At 43.0% G+C, this 8,959-nt stretch overlaps 1 protein-coding gene and 1 pseudogene across 1 annotated transcript in view; one reads left to right on the top strand and one right to left on the bottom strand.

Annotated features, from left to right (window-relative positions):
* Nucleotides 1-2,329: 2,329 nt before the first annotated feature.
* On the bottom strand, nt 2,330-2,903 carry LOC110193817 (large ribosomal subunit protein eL36 pseudogene; annotated as a pseudogene).
* A 3,658-nt stretch (nt 2,904-6,561) lies between these two features.
* The window catches only part of ZFAND6 (zinc finger AN1-type containing 6), a 97,376-nt gene continuing 94,978 nt past the window's right edge, over nt 6,562-8,959 (top strand). Inside the window, exon 1 of the mRNA XM_078151116.1 lies at nt 6,562-6,576. The gene's annotated coding sequence lies outside the window, so the exon portion shown is untranslated. The remainder of the gene's footprint in view (nt 6,577-8,959) is intronic.

The raw sequence follows: 8,959 nt of genomic DNA, 5'->3' as shown, positions 1-8,959 counted from the left end.
ATATTCTAGGGGAAGAAGAGAAGAAAGTTCAGGACAGAGTTATAGAGGACTCCTACAGTTAGCAGGTATGAGGTGGATGCAGATCCAGAAAGGAGACAGAGAAGGAATAGTCAAACAGGTAGGAGGAGAAGGGGAAAGAGTAGAGACACAAAAATCTAGAGATGGTCTTTCTATTGCACTGCTGTTGCTTCTCACCTTTCCCAATCTTCCCAATTCACTATCAAGACTGTGTTCTTTTTTTTTTTTAATAGACTTTGGCCTCCTTCATTAACTGACCCATATGTCAACTTTCTCATCCCTATAAAATATTTATAAAATAATCCAAACACAAATTGAAGGTATCCTTGATGAAAAGATTTGAAAGAATTAGGGATATTTTTACAGATGTATTTCTATAGCAGATCATATCTTCATAGTATATAATAGAGAACATCATCCTTTTTTTAAATTACAAAAAAGCATCTGATCTGGTAGAGCAAAACACAAACTTAAAGGAACTCTGACAACATGATGTCTTCCATTCAACTGGGATTTCTTTGAAGGTACAACCACAAAGATAATCTTGTTCAATGATTTCTTTGAGTATTAATGTCAAGTGAGGCATTTGAAAGGGGGTTAAGTATGCTAACTAAAGCTATCAGCCACTGTTATATAGTCTATGTAACCTTGTACTGAAACATTCCTCAACCTTTTTGGCCCCTTTCCCACATTGGCAAACTTCTTCCAGGACCTCCATTTTGAAGAAGGGTCCAGACAATCTATGCTTCATTCCTTTCCCATTCCTGTTTCTGATTCTCTGGACTTTACTGCTTTCCTCAGGCTAGCTCCCTCAAGCTCCTTTTATATATCGTCATTCCCCCAAGACAAAGTAAAATCCTCAAAGGTGGGAACCCTTTCTTTTCTCTTGTATGTGTGATCCCAACATTTAACACAGTGCCTGGCACATAATAAACATATAATTTAATAAATGCTTCTTGACTTAACCTGACTTGACAATCTGTACAGAGTCTAAATGGAAGAAGAGGTCTTTTAGCTACTTTTGTTTGTAGAGGACATTGTGTTGAACGATTCAAGTCACAAAATGCTATAGGGCTTTTTCAATAAGGTCCACAGACACTCTAAAGAGAGTGGTCTAGAAATCCACATAAGAAAAATCAAGTAGATAAAAAATAGCAACAGTCTAAATTATGACCTGTAATTAGATGGGCAGGCAATTTATCTATCTATCTATATATCTGTCTATCTATCTATCTATCTATCTATCTATCTATCTATCTATCTATCTATCTATCAGGGATCTATACTCAGAATTGAATAGGAGTCTGGATTATATCTCAGAAACTATTCTAAATTTCTCCCTGGTAAATACTAGTCCCTGGACATGCCTGGTGGTTAAGGCAGGGGTCAGTGGGGTCCTGGATGAATTGAGAGAAGTATGAAATATTTGCCCTCAAACCACCAGCATTGCTAGTCCTTGTGGTTGAAAGATCCTATGGACAACCTACTAATGAGCCCTGTTGAATTTAGCTAGACTAGCCCTTGGAAACTCAACATAGAAACCATCATCAGGCCTTTGCTGAATTCCTTAGGGGGAAAATTTTTTGTATTTCAAGACAAGAAGCCTTATATATTAGAGTCACTTCTTAATTCTGGGGGATAGTTTTTTAAAAATGAGATTCCTATAGACTATTCAAAAGTCATTATGATTTGAGGATGTTTTTGCTTTGTTTTTGAGGAATCAGTAGCAAGGCTAATTCTGTTGAGAGTATCTGGCAGAACCATTTCCTGGTAAGAGGGAATAGCATGCCAGCCCTAAATCACCCATGGAATACTGCAATTTTATGAAAGTGTGAAATTAGAGTTCAAGGTTAGATTATGGTATGACCTTGGCATGTTGAATTACTTGCTTCAGACTATTAGTCATTGGTAGATTATGCATTGGCTACTTCCTGATGACATAGATAAGCACCAGGCATATCATCAGTAAAGTATCTCTAAATCTTGCTGTAGAATGGGTACTTCCACATTTGCTCAAAATGATAGTTATTAAATGTCTAGTGGCAGCGAAGTGGAGCCATGGTGCTTAAAGCCCTGGACCTGGAGTTGTGAAGACCTGAGTTCAAATGTGGCCTCAGACAACTCAGTAGCTTTGTGACCCTAGGTAAATTACTTAACCTCTACCTGGTTCAGTTTCTTTATTCTTAAAGTGAAGATAATAATAGCATCTACCTACTAGTGTTGTTTGTGAGGATAAAATGAGATAATGTTGGTAAAGTGCTATATAAAAATAGTAGATATTACTGTTATGCCTGCTGCTGGTCTGTTGGTGAATATAAAACACAAAGATGAACAAAACATATGGTCCTTGCCTGCATGGAGCTTATAGAGCCAGGGAAATAAATCAATTATAAATATAGCTATTGGTATAACACAAGGTAATTAATATAAGATGTAGAGTCACACAGTGATCTGTTAGTTTAGCAGAGAGAGCATTTACATTGCGTTTGGGAGCAGGAAAGGAAGACTTTTTTTTTTCTATTTGTCAAATCTTTATTGGATAAGTGGGGAAGGTTGGCAGGGTCCAGCTTAGTCCTTCTTGGCAGCAGCCTTCCTCATGGCAGCTAGGACTTTGCTGAGCTCCTCTCTCTTCCTCTAGGCCCAGATTTGAGTTCCCACCCTTTTTTTTGATGAATTTAAGAGCTCGCTTATCCTTGGAGACTTTTAACAATTCCATGGCCCACCTCTCATAAGGGGCAAATCCACACACCTCCTGAATTATATCTGTCACAAACTTGGTGTGTTTGGTTAAGAGCCCATGGTGGCAGTGTTGCTGCTTGAAAAGTTTTTTTGGTAACTTTGGGACCTTTGTTGAGACCTACGGCCATGGGGTATCAGATGGCCATGGCTGCGACACTACTGTATAGCCCCAATGGCAGCCACAGCAGAAGGTGAAAGGAAGACTTCTTGAAAGAGATGATATTTGAACAGTCTAGAAGGATGGGCAGGTTTTCAGTAGGAGATGTGGTCTTGGCAGGGCAGGTAGGACCTTAGAGACATGCTGAGGGAATAAACAACTAGTTCTGTTTGGTCTGTGTATCTGGGGCATGAAGAAGTGCTGTAAGTCAGTCAGTTGAGGTCAAATTAGAGAGATTCTTGAATATTACTTTTATGAGTTTGATCTTTATTTGCTGGCAATGGAGAATATCATGTTTGTTTGGTTTTTTAAAGAAGGGAATGACATTACCAGAACTGTGCTTTAGAAAAATGTACACACACAAAACACACACACACACACACACACAATAGATTAGAGGGTAAGGGTGTGAGGAGAGAATTGAGGGAAGACCAGTCAAAAGACTATTTTACGATTTTATTGATAACTTTTCTTTTTATATCACCTTCATTTCTCAATCTATCCCTTTCCTGTCCCACCCAGAAAACTATCTCTTTAAAATAACTAAAAGAAAAAAATTAATAAGCAGTTTAGCAAAATTGATCAATGTCACCAGCCCCTTTATTTTGATAAAGAAGAATGGTGGATTGGGGGGTATACTCCTGCATTGGTCATTATAATTACACAAGTTCAGCATTAGTTTTATTGTTATGCTTTCCTTTTACATTGCAGTAGTTGTCATGCATATTGTTTTCCTGGTTCTGCTTACTTCACCTTACTTCCATTCACATACCAATCAAGAGGCTATTATAATTCTAGGTGAGCCAGGAGGACCTAGCCTTGGGTGGAGGAAGTGCAATTAGAGAGAAGAGGGGGTGATTCACTGGGAAGGGTTTGAGCTGAGGCTGGATGACCACTAGCCAAGAATGTTATAGAGTTGGTTCCTATTTGCGTACAGGTTGAACTAGTTGACCTACGAGGTCTGTGAGATCTAGGGTGATTCTGTGATTGGGAAAGAAATTGAAAAGTTGGATATAGGGCTTAGTGAATGACTGCGCGTTGGAGGGAGAGGAAAAGGACAGTCAGAGATGACGCTGAAGTTTTGATCCTGGGTTACTGAGAGGAAGATGGATCTACAGAAATGGGTGGAAGGGAAGGGGATAAATAAGTACTTGTACAGAACCTACTATGTGCCAGGCACTGAGCTAAATTGCTTTACAGATATTATCTCATTTGATCCCTATTTGAAATTGGGAGGAAGAGGGGAATGTTTTGTGGGAAAATGATTTAAATTTCAGATATGCTGAGTTTGTAGAGCAAAACAGTTGAAAAATGGAAGTCTAGCTCAGAAAAGAAATTGGGACTGATTATATTAATTTTTGGGTCATCTTTATGTACTAATAACCAGTTGAAACCTAGGGTAGATGAGCTCAATCAATCAACAAGTATTTATTAAGCATTCCAAAGTGCCAGGCTCTAGGCCAGGTGATAGGGATAAGCAAGTAACTTAAGGAAAAGAGAGGTAAACTGGAAGAGTGGATAAAGAGTTTTCCTTGAAGACAGGCCCAACTAGTGGATTCTAATACTGCCCCTGATACATACTGATTATAAGAACCTGGATAAATCATTTAACTTCACAGTGCCCTCAGGCAACTCTATAAGACTAAAAGTTTCAGATCTAGTTTGGTAGAGGATTTTCCTCACTAAAGAGCTCCCTACACCAACAAAATCAAAGATCTGAACAAAAACAAATAAAAAAACAAAAAACTGTTGTAAAGTACTTTTTATCTCAAAAAGTGGAGGGGAGGGAGGATTATTCCCATTTTACAGATGAGAAAACTAAGGTCAAAGAAATTAACTGACTTGTAAAAAATCAAAACTAATAAGTCAAAGAAAGACCATATCTGAACATAAAGTCTTCTGACTCCAGGGACTTTTCCTTTTTATATTGTTGTCAATGGAGAATGTAGAGGGAGAACTTAATTTTCTTTAAATAGACCAATCTGAAGACGTGTACAATTGCTCATTGCAATCATTAAGGGTGGGAATTTACTGACTTGGTCTCTAGATTTAGCCTTCCCTCTTACTTTTGAGCCTAGAGACCTCTTTGTCTATGATGACAGTTTGATTCTCAGTAATACTTAGGCCCTGTGTAGTCATGCAGTCAAGTTTCACCAATATAGCCACAGCTAGGAATCAATCTCAGGAGTATATTTTAAAATAATGTATAAATTTCTATTAAACTAAAAACCTGTAAAATGTTGATTGGTTATTCCAGTTTCACAGATGAGAAAACAGGATTAGAGTTTTGTGGTGACTTGCCCAAGGGTCACTTGGATGAACTTGGTGGCAAATCAATTTCAAAAGGCACTGGATTTGTTATTAGAAAGCTGCAAAATGGACAAGATACAGATTAGAGGGCAACTAGGAAGTTACCTTATCTCAGCCATTCATTCAATCATATCCAGGTACTGACTCAAGCTAGAAGTATGGATCTAGGCTTGAAGTGTGAACAAAAAAAAGTCGGGGAGGGGGGCTTTCTTTGCCTTCAATATGGGCAGAAACACTCTCCTTAAAGTGAGTATTCCAGAATTTAGGAAGAGCGGACTCCGACTTGCAAAATATCCTACCTCCCTATGCAAAGTAGTTTTGATCTAGACTCTAGAGTTTGTCCAAAGGCCCATCCGCCTCCGCACACACACGTGTGGGTGGGGTTTGTCACCAGCAACTCCTGCCCAGCTGGGGACAAACTGCAAGCATCTGGAGACAGTGTGGAAAGAAAAGCATCCCCTGACTTTACACTTCAACCCGTAAACTAGTATAAAAATTTGTTTTCGGACAGAATCCCCACTTGGGGATCCCTGGTGCTATTCTGCCCTTGCCCTTATAGATTTGGAGTAAGTAGGCACTGGAGAAAGGTGATTGCTCAGCAGCCGTGCTCGCAGGTGCAACTTCGGCAAGCTCCCGGCACTTTATTCTTTGCGTGACCCAGGGAAAGAAACGCCCCGCCCACCTCGCACCGGCTGGGTGGGAGGTGGAAGGTGGTGCCTCTGCTGCGCCTGTCCCTTTAAATTTTCACCTCGCCTGGGAAAGCCCAGCGCGTCACGGCCACGCCCCTCTCCGTGCCCGAAACTATTAGGTGCCTGGAACGCAGCTGCGAGTGGGGGAAGGAGTAGGACGTGAGGGTGAGGAAGGAGTGTGGAGGGAGGAGCTGAAGGGAAGAGGGACCGGAGAGGGGGTGGGGACAAACAGGGAGGGGGTGGAGACGAAGAGGGGGAGGGAAAACGGAAGAGGGAGGGCGGGGGAGCGACGCTCCGCAGGTTCGGCCCAATGACCGCGCTCTCCGAGCCGTCGCCCCACCCCCAACGCCCGTCCCCCGTCTCCCGGCTCCGCCTCCGCCGGTAATAATTAGGCTGCGGGAGGGGGGCGCCGCGTCAGCGCCGAGCGTCGGCCAATCCCAGGGCTCCTCCCGGCGGTCGCGTCACGGGCCGAACAACCAAACAGAAAAGTTTAATAAACAGCGGACGGAGGGGCCGGCGGTGGTGGCGGCAGCGGCGGGGCCGGAGCCGGAGCCGGAGCGAGCGGGGGGTTGGACGGCCTCACCTGTTCCCATTCACCCGCGGCGGGGGCGGCGGCGGCAGCGGTTGTGGCGGGCCGTGTCCGGCGGAGGGAGCCGCCGCCAGGTGAGAGTGGCCGGGAGCCCTAGTCGGCTAAAGCTGTCCCCTCCCCCCGTTTGGGTCGGCCGGCCGGCAGGCTGAGAGGCTGGCGGGCGGCTCTCGAGCTCAGAGTTAGGCGCCTCCCTCTGCCCCTCCCGGCTCTGGCGGGGAGGGGGGAGCCGGAAGCGCCCACGCAGCAGGTGGTGGTGCCGGACCTCCCCCCGCCTTGTGGGTCTCGCACTCTTGGGGGGTGGGGAGGGAGAAAGAAGAGGAGGGAGCGAGAAGAGGGGACGTTTGTGGGGGAGGGGATTCCTGGCCGAAGAGATAATGGGGGGAGGGGAGAGCAGAGGCGGGGGTGGGGGCGGGATGGTGGGCGGAGACTTGGGGAGGCCGCGTGTGTGTGGGGTGTCCGGGGGCGGGGCGAGCTGTGGGGTGGGAAGATTAGGTTGGGGCGTGCTGTGGCCTCTGGGGTGGGAGAGGAGGGGAAGGAGACTCGGGGCCGGGCCCGGTTAGGGTGGGGTTGGAGTGTACTTTGTTTTCTGAAAGCTAGATCAGGTCCAGGGCTTTGGATTCTGAGGGTCGGGCCCTTCTAGGATACACAGGCCCTGGGCAGCGTTTCCCCCGGGGGGGGCGGGGTAAGAGTAGGCTTCCATTGGACAACTGATCCCTAATCGACCTGTTTACCTTTTTAGGTCGCTGGGTAACTACTTTCTGGCCCGGGATGTTCCCCGACCTCTTGTTGCCCTATTAACCCCAATTTTTATGTTACTGTTGGTGGTGTTGGGAGTTTCTTTAGACGCTTGGCGTGTGTACCACGTTTTAAGCACCTTTAAAACTGATCCTGTACTGTTCACGACTGTTCCTGTATAACATCCCGAACTATTTAGTGTTGTAAAAGTTATCCTTTTGGGGTGTCTAGTCTAAAGCTTTGGTAACATCTCTTTCTAGAGGATGGGAGAGGACACATTTTTATATCCTCTGGCATAGAAGTCTTCGGTATTTGATGATTCCCTCTTGGTTATCCTCTTCGGGAGGTAGTAACTTTGGCATAGAATGTGAATTTGGTAGATCGATCGTGTAGTTCCTTAGACACAACTGCTCTTTTAGCTAGTCTACTAGGAATTTTCTGATGCTAGTATTAAAATACTGTTTTTCCAGGTCACAACATTATTTTAGGCCTCTGATTCTAGTTGGATAGGTTTAGTATTTTCCTCTCTTGGGAGAAGCAAGGCTTTTGACTTAAACATTGATCAAGATAAAGTTTCGAAAATTTCACTATTAAATATTGTCTAGATCAAAATTGAACTTGTAATGGAAAGGATGTTGTTTCTGTAAGAAACTCAAGATTCTCCCACCACATACGTCCTAATAAGTAACCGTTATTGTAATCCACATAGTTACCATAGTTTGAAAATGTTAATAGCTGGAATTCAAACATTGATTCCAGATGAAAAGTAAATTGAGTTAACAAATTAACTGTAAAAAGTCGTTTCTAATAATACTACAGATTTAGTCTTGGGTGCTTTAAACTAAATGGGTACAAAAATGATTTTTAAAACAATTGTATTCTAGGGGCAGCTAGGTGGCACAGTGCATAGACCACCAGCCCTTGAAGTCAGGAGGACCTAAGTTCAAATCAGGCCTCAGAGCAGACACTTGACACTTACTAGCAGTGTGACCTTGAGCAAGTCACTTAACTCCAGTTGCCTTTAAAAAAATTGTATTTTGAAAAGGAATTTTAGCTTGGGTGTTTTTAGTAGCCAGGAGTAAAATGGAGTTAGCATATAATCTTTTCTGAATTTTAAAAAATAAGAATAAGAATTTTTTTTATTTGCATCTTTAGAAGAAAGCATCATAGTATGGAAAGGATACTTGAAGACATATAGAAAACTATATTAACTGTTGTGATCTTGGCAAGTGTGCTGCCTTGTTAATTTTTTCAGTATATAAAATGGAAATAACCCTTCCCCCACCTCCACCCCCAGGCAACATGAGTATTAAGTAAGGGTCTGTAACTTGAGGGAAAAACTTGAAATAGAGTCAACAAGGTGACTTCTGCAAAATTTCCTAGTTACTGCTGGAATTTTTTTGTAAGGAAAGCTAGCTACAATGACAGATATGATAGGTAAAAGAATAACACTGCAGCTTGATTTAAAAAAAATGTTACTTTTAAGATAAGAGGCGGTATCTAAATAAGGAAGTCTTCTTGACATACTGGACTGTGACCTTGAGCTAAAAACACTTAATCTAGGCCACTTTCCAAAGCATAAATTACAGAAAACCTGCGTTGGTAGAGGTAGTTTACTTACCTGGCAATTTCCCTATACTATTGAAATCCATAGGTCCAATCTCTGGCCATATTCATAAGGTAGAAATAGCCTAAACCGTTGTCAAGACTAAGAATTGCCTT

Source organism: Phascolarctos cinereus, unplaced genomic scaffold (genome assembly GCF_003287225.1).
Source record: "Phascolarctos cinereus isolate Bilbo 61053 unplaced genomic scaffold, phaCin_HiC Scaffold_3;HRSCAF=262, whole genome shotgun sequence".
In the NCBI taxonomy this organism is placed as follows: domain Eukaryota; kingdom Metazoa; phylum Chordata; class Mammalia; order Diprotodontia; family Phascolarctidae; genus Phascolarctos; species Phascolarctos cinereus.
Note: the sequence above shows the minus strand (reverse complement) of the source record. Positions and strands in the feature narration are given on the sequence as shown.